This window comes from Magnolia sinica, chromosome 18, assembly GCF_029962835.1.
Source record: "Magnolia sinica isolate HGM2019 chromosome 18, MsV1, whole genome shotgun sequence".
NCBI classification, from domain to species: Eukaryota; Viridiplantae; Streptophyta; class Magnoliopsida; order Magnoliales; family Magnoliaceae; genus Magnolia; species Magnolia sinica.
This window is the reverse complement of record NC_080590.1, coordinates 800,203-815,360: the sequence shown is the minus strand read 5'-3', so window position 1 is coordinate 815,360 and position 15,158 is coordinate 800,203.

Genomic DNA, 15,158 nt, shown 5'->3' with positions numbered 1-15,158 from the left:
CCACTAGCCACGGGGCTGGTGGCAGGGAGGATTTGCCAATCCCCCTGGAAGGGATTGCGTGGCGACCTGGGAGGTATTGCGTGGCGACCCGAACATAGCTTTGCACTTCGGGGGCCCTCAGTGATTTACGTTCTTTACCCACGCGTTCGTCGTTTCGGCAGCTCATTTCGAGGCATGAGCTCAAAATTGAAGTATATCCTAAGCTGAAGTGCTCCATAGTACAGGACACGGTAGGGATAGTGATGTACACCGTTGAAATTATTCTATAGCTCACGGGGATATTCGTTCCTGTTCCGTGTAACCCGCTCATAAGGTCATATTGACCTATACTAATAGAAATATAAATATCAATTAGATCTAATAAATTTATAGTCCTAATAAGATTTCAACAATATATAGTTTCAATCCCCACTATTTTATATGGTCTAATTCAATTGAGCTATGAATATATTTCAGTTTTAGGTTCATTCGGTTTAAAAAGTGACGGAAAGCGGCGATAAAACAGATACATCATGGTGATTCCAACAGATACCAACAGAATCCGGTCAGAAGGGGTATCCCTTGCATCCAATTTTTAGTTATTTCTCTTCAACGTGACACTAGAGTTGTAGTTTGCTATCATTTTTAAAAATTAATAGTAATTAATGACTAATTCGCCAAAGACAAAAACACTCCCACCACAGATGGACGGCTACGCTGCTCTGTTAGCTTTGCACACCGTTTTAAAATATAGTGGTGACCCTGGTAACCCAACTACGGATGAAACGTAGCAAAAAAATTGCACAGTGAAAATAACATTAATATTAACCCTCCCATTATCTCCTTTAAATTTGAACCACTTTCTATTTTACTCTTTTAACCATCCATTCATTCAGTGGGCCATGAATTGGATGATTATGGTTTATTAAAAAGTGCGATTTTATAATAAGGTGTTTACCCCTGCAACATGGTACCAGGCAGAAGTGGACCCACCCACATGATGTCCGTAAATCATATACCCTGTCTATCAAATGCATCACCTTATGAAACCCCTGGTACACGAAAGCAGCTGAATCAAAAGCACATGTAGGCCATAGCAGAGGGAACAACTTGAGATGGGAACTCACCTTTGATGTTCACGAAGGTCTCATCGAGATGTGGAGCCTCTTGATTTTTGGCCTTAACCTTCCAAGCTAGATGAAAGGTCTAACCAGAATGGGTTGTATATAAACAACATAGTCGGCCTCCCACGCAAATCAACAGTGGGGATTCCATGTCTACTTTTTCACTGTTACGTGTCAGCTCGACTTTTGGAGCAAGCTGTTTTTCAGGCCCTAAGTTTTTTTTAAGCAGCACATCTGACGTACAGATTGGAGTGCGTTTACACAGAAATGTAGGCCCCGTTTCCTTCTCTCCTGAGTATATTCTATCTAAAATGGAATCTACAATTTGAATGGCCTAGGTAAGGAATGGCAATGAACCAAGTCGTGAGCCTGGCTTGACTCTGACCAGGCTTGGACCTGTTAACTTGGTCTTTTAAGCTGTGCTTGAGTGCGGCTTGTATGGTCAAGTCAATTTTTAAACTGATCTTGGCATAAGTTGTTTTAACCCCATTTAATCCAGCTCAGTTTCATGTGACATTCTCCATGTTACTAACATGTCATTTCTGTTATCGACAAATGGATTATGAAAACCGGCATGGGAAATAAGGATTTTATGAATTTTTGGGAAAGGGCTAACCAAATCAATTTTGGGCCGTCTCAAGGGCTGTACACATGCCACATGTGATGAGTCACCACCAATTTTTCGAATGGCTTAAATGTACCATGAGAATCTAGCCTGTCGATGGCCATGGAACAACATTATGATGATTGAGCATAATAAATCATGCGGACAATTTGATTTTGATGCTAATTTGAACTACTGACCATTTGTTCTCCAAATATGAATATTTAAGCTTAAGCACCTTGGCATGAACGCCATCTGGGTTATCAAACGAGCAGGCTTGCAGCCTCTCAAAATTGATCGGACTTGACCCAACCCAGTCCCAACTTCTAAAGTTGTTCAATTTAGACCATCGAAGGTCATCTCAGAACCAGACCTGACCCAATAAACAATTAAAATTTTGTAATAAATATAATTACTGTAATTGGGTGACATGTCAAAATCCAACAGAAAAAAACGCATGATTGGGCGACCAACTAGTGTCCAAATCAAAGAAGAATAGAAACTAGACCAGCCTAATCTATCCCCATCCCAAACTCAACATCGTCATCATCATTTATGCCTTATCCCAGCTTACTGGGGTTGGCTACATGAATCATTTCCTACTAGTCCGCTCTATCAAGGGCATAACTTCAGTTACCGCTCCAAACTCGACTTAGTGGACGAAATAGGTTTCAGTACAGATACTCTTAATATGTACTCAGCGTCCCAAACTAGAACTGGCTTAATTCGACTTGGACCCAACACATTTACCAATGGACCGAGTGTAGGACTTAAATATAAATCCAATTATCAAACTAGTCCAGTCCCAAACCCCCCTTGTTCTAACTAGACTCAACCCGTTTATAACCCTAAAAGAGATCAGGAAATTGTCCAATTTCATTCCGCTGGATAACCAGACCAAACCTGTAATGTTATCCACGAGTGCATGTGGGGGTGTGTTTCTGGGCATGTAATGAGCAGTGTGCGAATAGCATTTCTCAAACATAGCAACATATTAATCATATTGTAACTTTTTTATTTGAACATACTTTAAACTTACATGGTGGGGAAGTATACAAAATACATGAAGAAATGTTCAAATACAAATAGATGTAAAAGAAAGCATTCTCTCCCAACAACATGTCACTTTTGCATAACATATGAGCCATGTAAAAGGTTAGCCATGCTATCAAGATAAACCGCCAAAAGGATAAAAAAAAGAAGAAGTGATGATCCTCTCGTCAGGTAAGCCATGGTGACAAGATCATTTGACAGTCGATGATCTGAAACAGTATGTAACAGCGATCCATTTGGTTGAAGGGCTGATCTAATTTTCTCCCAAGGGGACAAATGGGGACACTAGTTTTCTACAAAGGTCCCTTTTACTCATTTATTTAGTGGATAGGATGCAAAAAGGGGATGGTCAGATTACCAGCTAAGGTGGTGTTAGGTGCTTGGTATTAGATGGGATTAGGTGGGATGGAATTGCATTTGGTCTCGTCCAAATTCATCTTGTGTTTGGAGAGGGTGGGAAGGGTTTACATTAGGTGGGATGGAATTGCATTTGGTTTCATACGGAGTTTCTGTGGATTTTGAAATCCACTACACATGTGGGGCCTACATTGATGCATGTGTTTTATCTATAATGTCCATCCATATACACCCTTTACATATGATATTATTGTTATATACATGTACAAGTGACTAATGAATTTGGTTCATTGATTACAAATTTATGGTCCACCACAGGGTTTTGCTTAATCTAGTGTTTTTCTCATGGCAAGAATTTTATTCTAAACATGTGATTGGATAGCCAAAATACCACAACATTTCCAGACATGCAATCATCGTGCAATAATTGTGTTAATTTCATCTAATACGATGCTATACCATTTAATCCCATGGACCAAACAGGCTATAAGGGTTCAATTGCCAGATTTGAGAAACCATGCATTCTGTGCAAATGTGCAGGACACATGCCATAAAATCCATGGTTCTGAGAACGCGCTGCGAGGACCAGTGAGACACCGAATAGAGCCGCTATCAATCAATTTTGTCATTTTCAAGATAGCCACATCACACCATAGACCAAAAATCATAAAGCTTTATCTATGTCTTGTCACTTTTGGTTGACGAGTCAAAGACTCAATCAAGTTTTTACTTGACTCACTCGGTGTCTAATATACATTACGAATTAAAGGCATTTAGAGTAGCCATAAGTATATTAAATAATTATGTTTTGAAAAACTGTGAAATATTATAATTAAAAAGGATGCAGAATGCATGGTTTGCCGATCATGACCATGAGTAGCGTTGAGTTGACTCAGCTGAGTCCTCCCCATTCAAGGCTGAGTCATATCTACAAACGACTCTCCAGGTGACTCAACTTGAAATGTGGTCAATTTGAATACTCTGGCAGAGCTTTAGATAGGAGTCATCAATTTTAAATCCATGCATCATCAATGGAAGGCCATGCTACCGAGGATTGCATGATCGCACACTATTCTCGTCATTTCAGCTTATGTGGTGAGGCCGCGGTTCCATGATCCAGACCATTGGTCAGTTGGCCCAATGGATGACCATGCTCCACAAATCTCCTCAGTAGGGGGAAATCCTGAACTTTAATAGTGCGGCCCATGAATGGTCTACACTCAAGGGAAAGATGGTTCTAATCGTTTATGGCCATTTTTGGCACCCTTATGTGTAAGATATTGTTTAGAGACGTTTGAAGACTTTGTAGCGTTTGAGAAGATTCTTAATATCGAGAGATCAAATCAAATTCCAAACAAATCCAACCGTGTTTCGGACTCATATCAGGAGAGTTAGACACATCCGACAAGTCAAGAACCAATCATGTGACCATGGTTTAATTGGGATCAAGAGAAAACTAGATTCAATTTAGTATATGATAGATTGGTATCAGATGTAGATTCGGAATTAGCAATCTCTTAGTTAACCTGATCTTTAGTGGGCTAAAAAAAGAAAATATGAGAAGCCAACAATTTCAAATATAACTAGAGTTCTTTCTTTTCAATGTAAGCAGCGAAGGATACATGATTTGGCTAATTATATTAATTCGGTCACATCCTGTTGACCATATAAATTAATCACCTGTTTCGATAGACAAATCATGTATTTATCATTCTTTTTCGTTTATTTCTTTAATTGTGCTATGTCAATTGTAATGGATCATATGTTTAAATATTAATAAAATTAACAATGTCTAATATTCTTATATTTGCTTGCATATTCTTATTCATTTGAGAAATATTGAGCTAAGAATACTAGTAGAAGAAAAATTCCTCAAGTTCGTATTGTCATAAGACAAAAAGAATTCATTTAGAAAGGTTAACCCTCACCATTTCATGAATTGCTTGAACGCTAATCGCAACTTATGATTGAGTGGATAATTGAATTATGTATCTAATCTTCAATTTGCATGTTTCAATGTAGAGGAACACCCATGTTTCAATCAAGCATTAAGCCGTGTAGAGTCTGGCATGCACACACATTGTAACTATACAAGAAAACTGTTTGCCCTCATTTGCATGTGTGACCTTGTTTGATTGAATTAACAGTATCACTGAGTAGAGTTTCCTATCATGGAGACCTTTTCAATACAAGTTATCTACGGTGACAATGTTGGACCAATGATCTTAATCACCGAATCATGGATAACTATGATCTGAGAACCCAAGTATGTTTTGGACAACTCAATACACAGAGAAGCAATGCACTGTGACACAAATGCCCGAGGTGGCGTATCGTGCAGTGTTGGGCCAAAAAGCAGAAGTAGAGTCCAGATATTCCGACTTGTATAAGAAGCGCCAATGGTCTGATGATCCAATGACATGGGTTATGGTGGATGATTATTTATTTATTTATTTATTTTTTTCTGTTTTTATCACACATTGGAGGATCCTGACCAATTAAAATTTGGGTTTTTCTTGGATGAATGCGAATTGTCTCTGCATTTTCTTTGTTAATGACTAATAAAAAAATGTCCATGGAGTTATGTAGACCCACTGTCACGTCCCTGTGAAATCCACTCTATCCATCAGTTTTGGCAGCTCATATTCTAATGAGAGGCTAAAACTAACGAATTTCTAAGACTCAGGTGGGCCACACCAAAAGACAGAGCGGTGATTGAATGCCCACCATTGGTCCCACGGACGTTTTGAACCAGGCAGATATTTGCGTTTTCCCTTTATCCGGCTGAGAATCACTTTGTAAAGCAGGTTGGACGGCATGTAAGCATAATGGTGAGCGTGAAGAAAGTTTAAATAAACATTTCCATGCCCAATTTTGCCATGGTGTGGCTTACTTGAGTCTTGGATCTGTCTCATTTTTGGCACATCATCCTAAGATGAGCTGGAAAAATGGAGTGGATTTCATACAGACACTGCAGTCGGCCACATAGAACATTGGGCCACAGGATCTCCTTGCAATACGAAAGCCCTTTTATCCTTCCACGTAAACCCCGGTCATAAGACATGCTTTTGCATTTCTAACCAACAAAGGCTTGCTTCTGAGCAACCTAGACAGCATATCCCCAGTAGGTGCTTGTCGGTAATCTCAAGCTTTGGAGATTACCCAGGTTCGACCACACGCATGTGGAGACCTGCATGCGTATCGACATGAAATCGCACGCACCACTGTGGCACATGCACTCGTGTGTCAGATCGCAGCTTATATTCGGTGGGCCACACTCTTTCAACATTTTCACCTAAAAATTAGACAACTCCACTTCTCAACGGTTATCCATGGATATGTTCGGTGCAGGTAAAAACGTCACTGGCCATGCTTGGAAGGGCTAAAATCAAAATTTTGTATAGGCTCCACGTGAACAGTTTAAAACATTCGACTGCTTGCTACAGTATAGCTAACCTGTGGAGCGAAATGGCCTGTTTTTATGCCAGGAAATTTAAACATTCGAATGCTTGTATGCTTGCATGTAGGGGTGCACACGGCTCGTTCCGGTTTCGAAACGGGAACCGAATAGTTAAGGAGATAGATGAATTGGTCACTGCCAGCTGTTGATATGCACCATTCATGTGAAGGGGGCCACCTTTAGTTCTCATGCCTTTTGAAACTGGATCCAAACCGTGTGCACCCCTACTTGCATGCAGATTGGAAGGGGTCCACAGGTTAACAGGCTCAAATATATATGGAATGTTTGATGAAGGAGATCTTCAGTGGTCAATCATTCACTGTGGCCCACCAGATGAACAATATGGATGATTGAAAGAAGGGCACATCGTGAATAGAATGATGGGCTTAAATGGGGATGCTGGTAATTTTGATGAGTATCTATTGTACAATGTGGGTGTGTATGGTGGGAACTATGTGTGGGGTTACAATCTACAGTAGTTTGAAATTGAGAAATATTCAAATGCTGCCCAATGTCCTCGTCATTCCGACATTTTAACTGTTCATGGATCATTGTGTTGTCTTAAAAAACGAACACTTTTGATTTCCCAAAAGACAATTAAATTTCACTTTACTATCCACGAATGACTCACCAAACTTTACCTCCAGATCATTGGACCGGGGTGATTTTTAAAAAATAAAGACAATTAAAGGAATAGGACCCACATGATGCATTCGTAGTATAATATAGACCATCCATTACCCCTAACATTAAATAGAAGGCTGGGATCACTCTACCAAGGTGATTTTTTGAGGGGGATTGAGCAATTAAAGGCGCGGCTCACATGATAGATGTATGGATCAATGATCTACATGTTGATTGTCTCAACAGACAACAGCCCATTAATGTACCCTGCATGCAGGAAGTTCCTCTATGGAGAAGCTATGTGGGGCCCACTATGATGTGCATGTGACATCTATTCCATCAATCGGGTTAGCTAGGTCATGTTAGACATGAGTTAAAAAATGAAGCGGATCCAAAATTCAAGCAGGAACAATACACAGCATGCAATAGTGGGAATTGAGCCCCTACCATTGATATAATATCCATGTTTTCAACTTAACGCTGTGGGAATAACCTAATTAGGAATGTTTGGATGGAATATTAACATCGGGGTGAGAACTAGGAAGGTTTCGATGGATGGTGAAGCTGCACTCCCTGATATTAGTAGTTCCCATCCGTTGATAGAAACCCAGGCCCATTGGATCAACTGTATTAGTAGTTCCCATCCAATCTTAGCCAGCCCGATAGAACAAGCCGAAGCTGACCTGTATTAGTTATTTGGGCTAGAACTCCTGCGTGAACCCAGTCAGCTACGCCTTCAGACTCAGCCCAAAGAGGAATGGGTGTAGTCTCACCCCTATCTGTCTGCTGTTGCCGCAGTGCAACTTGGGTTGAGCTCAATCCGAACCCGAGCCCAACCAAGTCAGGTTGGGTCAGACCTTGACTGTTCATTTTCTGGGTGGCCCAGTCAGATTACTTGCAATAGGAATGGGCTAGGCATCAGATTTTGAGCTCAATTCTCTAGTGTCTGCCCTTGGGGCCTATAACTAGTAAGATAAGGAGCAATTAATAAATGGGCCAATGTTAATTTCCATCAGGGCGCAAGGTCCTCTCACCATCGGAACAATGTCCAACTATGATAAGAAGTGGGCCCCACTTGATCCCACAACGTCCTAAAAAATCAAAGCAAACGATGCCCACTTCCCACATTAGGGTGGTGGATGGCATGATCAGCTAGGGTCCACTTCTTATCACTAACCAATCAAGATCGGACAGCGATAAGATTCACCCATATCGACATATTCTCTACGGCTCTGATCAATGTCATTCATTCCCATCTGGAATCAGTCAGCGGCCAATTTGGGTAACGGGTATTTTGGTTATTGAAGATTAATGCATAGCTTAATGCTTTGTTTTTGTTGCTAATGAAGAAGTGTTTATATAGTGGGAGAGATTAGCTTGATTTTGAGTTCTTGGGCAACATCACAGGACAGCCCTATACAATACAAACCAATGTATACAAATCAGGAGCTGAAGACAGGGAAATGAGACATGCTCCGTTGTTTGATACAACTGAGGACTTCCTCACTTTGGAACAACCACCAAATAATGTAAGTACAACCATTTTTTTGCAAGGTTCCTAGAAATGCCTATGGTCTTCAATAGGGCCCACCCATATGTATCCCAATGGCCCATTTGGAAGTCTGCCTGATTGGACTTGATAAGCTTTAACACAGATCCAATATGCCTTGCATTTGAGGAGTAGCAGAAATTGTTTATATTAGAAGTGAATTAAACACCTCCTGACACAGGGATGAATGTGATGAGGTCGATCACCATAAGGATAATTACTCCGAATCCACGGAGCACTTCTCTGAACTCCTCACAGAGACTTCTTGAATCCACAGGGAAAGAAAGCAAGAAGATTAGAAATAATTTTAATAAATTCGTAATTTGATAGATGAATAAAATAAACGAGTTCACAACCCTTTAAATAGGTATACCAAGCAATGGGAGAAAATTTAGAAGCAAACTACAACCAAAACTCCTAGAATTTGCAACTTACTAGAAGTAGTAAACTTACTATTTATAGACAGTCGTGATGTCTACTAGTGTGCGGACGCGGATTTTCTGCAAAAGCCTTTCGTATGAAGTACCTGCGCAAGAATTCTAGGTGGGGCCACTACGATGTTTGTGAGAAATCTAACCCGTCCATCTGTTTGTCGAGCACATTTTAGTAAGCGAGACCAAAAACGAGGAGGATCCGAAGCTTAAGTGGGCCATATGAGATGAAACAGTAGGGAAAGGAATGGCCACTGTCAAAACCTTCCTAGGCTCCACCTTGATGTTTATATTCCATCCAAACCATTTATAAGGTCATTTTCACTAAGATGAAGTGAAAACACCGAGAACTTAAACCGATACAATACTTTTGGGCCATATAAATGTTTCAACGGTGGTCACTAAATGTCCACTGTTTCCTCTCGTGTAGCCCATTTAAGTTTTGGATACACCTAATTTTTGGCTGCATGTACTAAAATGAGCTCAAAAAACGGATGAACGGAGTGTCTTTCTCATAAACATCGCAGTGGGCCCCACACATAATCCTTGCACAGGAACTTCCTACGAAAGGCTTTCACAGGAAATCCGCGTCCCTAGTGCGCAAGGTTTTTGGCCAAAAAAAGTGTCCTATTTGGCTTTACCAAGCTACTCTCCTAATTATTTTAAGCTCTTTTCGCGTTGGGCACAACTCCTATGGGCCAACAAATGAAGAGTTATAATCAAAACGGAATTAAAATATGGAAATGACCGTTAATCCAGGGGTATTTCACAAATCCGGCTTGCGCAACCCTGCATAGCGGGGTTGGGTGGCTAAAGTAGCTCGTTTTACCCTAAAATCATATATTTTACACTTGATAATTTGTTCCAAATTGTAAGATACGCCCAATCTAAGGTCTGATAGTGTGGATTACTTCTGTCATCGACTAGGCCTTTTATGATCCATCTTGGCCATGAAACTGTCCGCGACCCACTCTACATCACCTCCTCATTTGTAATTTGAGCTTGCTGCAAATTGCTGAACTTCCAAACGGGCTTAAACATAGATGGGTCATAGATGATGAGACCTTTTAGATGAATAGTATGGATCGTCATAGTTGATTAACCCTTGATGAAATCTTTCATCTCCAGCCGAGGGAGTGAAAGATAGACTGCAGCATGTGTAAGAGCTAATCATGCATGGCGACTTATGTAGCATTGACAGCTAATGTATGTATCAACACATGGGACACATGTTGGGTGCTTAAACATTGATGGTAGAACATATGCACACATATGGGGGCATTTAACCTTAAATGCTAACATTATATTATTATAGGCATCAAATCAAGAATAAGTTATTTTCATTGTTATCTTTTTTTCTATAAAGAAATATAAATATATTGTTCTAAATTTATTTAAATTTTTTTTTTTTTTTCAAGTTGACAAATCATAGATGAGTTGTCTGCCCCAGACAGCTTATACCGACACAACTTTTTTTTTTTTCCTTTAATCCAAACAACCCATATGACAGCTTCTTCCGACATGATTTAGATCACTATGTTAATTATGGTTATGGTTCTACTACAGATTCTTCATCGATAGTGTCCCATAAGGGTATATAAGAACATGGAAAAGCCCAATGAATTCTTCCCAAATGAGAAGCCATTGTAAATGTACTCTAGCATATGAACGCTGATGACTGGGCCACGAGGGAAGGGCTCGAGTAGACAGATTGGAAGAACGCCCCCTTCGTCTCTTCATACAAGGACTTCTACGCCCCTGGTTCCCAATGGGAAGACCCTTTCTCGGCTTGCGTGTCCACGACAATGGAGAACTGGTGGGCTTCTCTGGTCCTCAAAAGGAGGAATCTTGTTATCTATGACTACTACAGGGACACTGAGAGAGAGTGATTTTCTTTTTAAAGTTATAGATACCGATATATTTTGTTGTTGTCGCAAGTAGTGGCTGTCATTTTTTTTTTTCTATTAATTATTTTTATAATTTTGAGTGATTGAGAAGTCACTATGTATTTGGGTCCATTTTAGTTTCAATGAGTGGATGCATTTTTCACTTAAAAAATAAAATAAAATTATGTCCATATTATTTTATAATGGCACAAATTGTTGTGAATAAAAGTTAGGCCTGTTAGGGTGCCACCCATTTTCATTTTTCATTAAATCTGAAGGGGCTGTTGCACTTGTTGGGAAAGCTGCTCCATGTGTGTGCCATGTTTGAAATCTGAACCATTCACCGGAACATTGACACAAGATATTTCCCCCACTTAAATTTCAGGCCCGTTGGATGCCTTGTGGGCCAAGTCTCTCTCTTTGAATATTAATCACATTAAAACTCCTTTTCAGTGGCACTTAAACACATTCTTATTAATTCACTTAGACCATCCACCAACCTAGATCATAGTTTGTTTCTCTTGAATGAAGTAGATTGACCCATTTCATAAATGGTTACTTTTTAATTTGCTGGAGTTTTAGAATTGTGTTGATTTTGATCCATCTCTAATTAAATCATGATTGGAATGAATTCAAGTAAATTCCTCAATATTCAAGAACTGCCCTTAATTAAAAAGGAAAATCCATTTATTAGAAGAGACTGGTCATTTGGAGTTAGTTTATTAATTATGTGACTGTTACTAGAGCGTCTTAGGACTCCAATAAAAAAAATACCAAAGGCCTGTTTAAATGCCACATAAAAATGACTTCTTCTATATTAGTTAATCAGAATTATGTGTTTATATAGATTACTTCTTTTGTTAGAGATGAAGAACATAACTGACAATTTATATAAGAGTACATTTGGTTGCACCAAATATTTACAAAAATTAGGCTAATTAATGATGAAATAGCATGAAATTTCATGATATTTGGTGCAACCAATCACACCCTAAACTATTATCTCTAATAGAAAATTAATATTAACTAAGATGAGATGAACTCATTTTTAAGTGGCACCCAAACATGCCCTAACTAAATGACCCTGACCCATCAAAACATAACAAGTATTCAAGTAAGAATTTAGAAGATTGGTCCAACTTCAAACTCAACTTTTTTACATTCTTTCTTGTGCAAGTTTGTACTGACACATCTACATGCAAACGTTGTACACATGGCAGTAAAAATGTACAACAAAATATCACACTGGACAAGTGATTCTAAGTTTATGTATTGTTAAAATTGTTGGGGGCCTTGCACAAAACCTTAGGATCTAGTCTCCAAAAACAAACTAAAATTACGGGATAATAAAGCAATGAAATAAATCAAAGCACAAACTACACCACACAAGAGATTTTTACGTGGAAAACCCTCAAAGAGGTAAAAACCACGGGACCTCATCTAGATTAACAATCCACTATGAAGTAGAACGTTACAACCTTCTTTACTTACACATGAGTGGATAAAGAATAAGAGAATAAAAGAAAAACGGAGAGATTTCACCGATTACGAGGACGTGGAAGCGCTGAGATATAGTAGATCACCTCTACGAGCATAACCTCCCTTCCACAAGCTTCCTCTCTCTTTCTCTATCACACCTTTGATAACCCTAAACCCTTTAATAAACCCTTATAAAGCTTTAAGAAACCCTCTTGCATTGCCTAAAAAGGCCCTAGACACCCATATTTATAGATTTGGAAACCTCCTTTCGCACCTCTTGCAAAATCGTCTCCAATTTCGCAGTTCGCACAAGATCCAGATTCAAATTTGTGTAAGCTCGACTGGTCGTGCAGAGTCCTCGACTAGTCGAGCGGCACCCTCGACCGATCGAGCACATCCCACGACTGGTCGAGCACCTCAGAAATCCAAAATCACAACTCGTTGGAAAACGAGTCGAACCAGTCTACGACTGGTCGTGCACCAACCCTCGACCAGTCGAGTGAAGCTCACGACCGGTCAAGCATGGGGAAAAAACTCCATCAAATCTCTCCCTTTTTTACTCAGGAGGGATTCACCTTCTCAAGCCAACCTAGTTTCTACAAACCTCAAACTTGCCCTTAAGCAAAGCCTTGGTCATCATGTCTGACCCATTATCGTCTGTGTGGACTTTCTCAAGCTATAACACCTTTTGTTCCAAAGTATCCCTGATCCAGTGATACCGAATCTCTATGTGCTTTGACTTGGAGTGTTGACTTGGACTCTTACTCAAGTGTATAATACTTTGACTATTACAATAGACCACGTGCCGCTCCTACTTCAGGCTAAGTTCCCGTAGGAACCTCTTCATCCAAAACACCTCTTTACATGCCTTTGTTACTGCAATGTACTCAGCCTCTGTCGTCAACAATGCTACGACTTTCTGTAGCTTGCTCTTCTAAGAAACTGCTCACCTTGCAAACGTGAACATGAACCCCGATGTAGACTTCCTAGAGTCTATATCGTCTATCATATCTGCATCTGTGTAGCCCTCTAACACAGGTTTTCCATCACCATAGTATAGGCTCAACCTGGATGAGCCTCTTAGATACCACAGTATCCACTTCACCACTGCCAAATGCTCTTTGCCAGGATTGGCAAGATACCGGCTGACAACACCAACCGCATATACTATGTCTGGGCGTGTACGCACCATAGCATACATCAAACTTCTTACAGCTGATGCGTAGGGTATCTTCTGCCTCTCTTTCACCTCTGCCTTCGTCTTGGGACACTGCCTGTCGCTAAATTTGAAGTGACCATCTAGTGGAGTATTGACCGGCTTCATTGCATTTATATTGAATCGCTCTAGGACTATCTCAATATACCGCTCTTGTGACAGCTAAAGCTTCCTACTGCTTCTGTCACGGGTTATCTCCATTCCTACGATCTGTTTAGCCGGGCCCAAGTCTTTCATCGCAAACGACTTACCTAACTCCTGTTTCAGCCTGTCGATCTTCTTGATGTCTTTTCCTATGATGAGCATGTCATTAACGTATAAGAGAAGAACTAAGAAATCACCATTTGAGAACTTGCGCATGAACACACAGTGGTCCGATTCCGTTCTGTCATACCCATACTTCAAGATAAACGAGTCGAACTTCTTGTACCATTACCATGAAGCTCGTTTTAGCTCATACAAGCTTTCCTTATCGTACACACCATATGCTCTTTGCCCTTGACTTTAAACCCCTCTAGTTGGTGCATGTAGATCTCTTCTTCCAGGTCACCATGAAGGAAGACAGTTTTAACATCTAACTGATCTATCTCCAATCCATGCTAGCTGCCAACCCAAGCAACACCCGTATGGATGTTATCTTCACCATTGGTGAGAATATCTCTTCGAAGTTTATGCCTTTCCTCTGACCAAACCCTTTCATTACAAGTTTGGCCTTGAACCTCATCTGTGAATTCTTCTGTTCAACCTTCCTTCTGAACACTCACTTGTTGCTCAAAGCTTTCTTTCCCTTAGGCAATTTCACCATATTATAAGTGTGGTTTTTATGTAAGGATTTTTATCTCCTCTTGCATAGCTTTTAACCACTCCCCCTTATGCTCATCGGCTAGGGCCTCAGAATAGTCTTCTGGCTCTCCCCCATCAGTGAGCATAATGTACTCACATGGCGAGTATCTTTTGGACAGCTGTCTGTCCCTAAATGACCTCCTCACCCGTGGCTCAACAGGTGGATCAAGTGGGGGCTGCTCCCCTGGTCCATCTTCTGAAGGAACTCCCTCGTCTTCTGCACCTTATTGTACTCCCTCGTCATTAGGCACTACGGGAGAAATAATCGGATCCATATCCTCTAGCTCACTTAAACCAGGTTGGTTCTTTTCTGGCTTACCAATGTCTTCTATACACTGATCTTTATAGAAAACAACATCTCTGCTCCTGATGAGCTTCCTCTCGGTCGGATCCCATAATCTATAACTGAACTTTTCATCACCGTACCTCAAGAACACACACTGCTTGATCTTCATATCGAGCTTGGACCTTTTGTCCTTTGGTATGTGAACGGATGCCCTGCATCCAAACATCCTGAGATGACTGTATGATGAATCTTGTCCAGTCCACACCT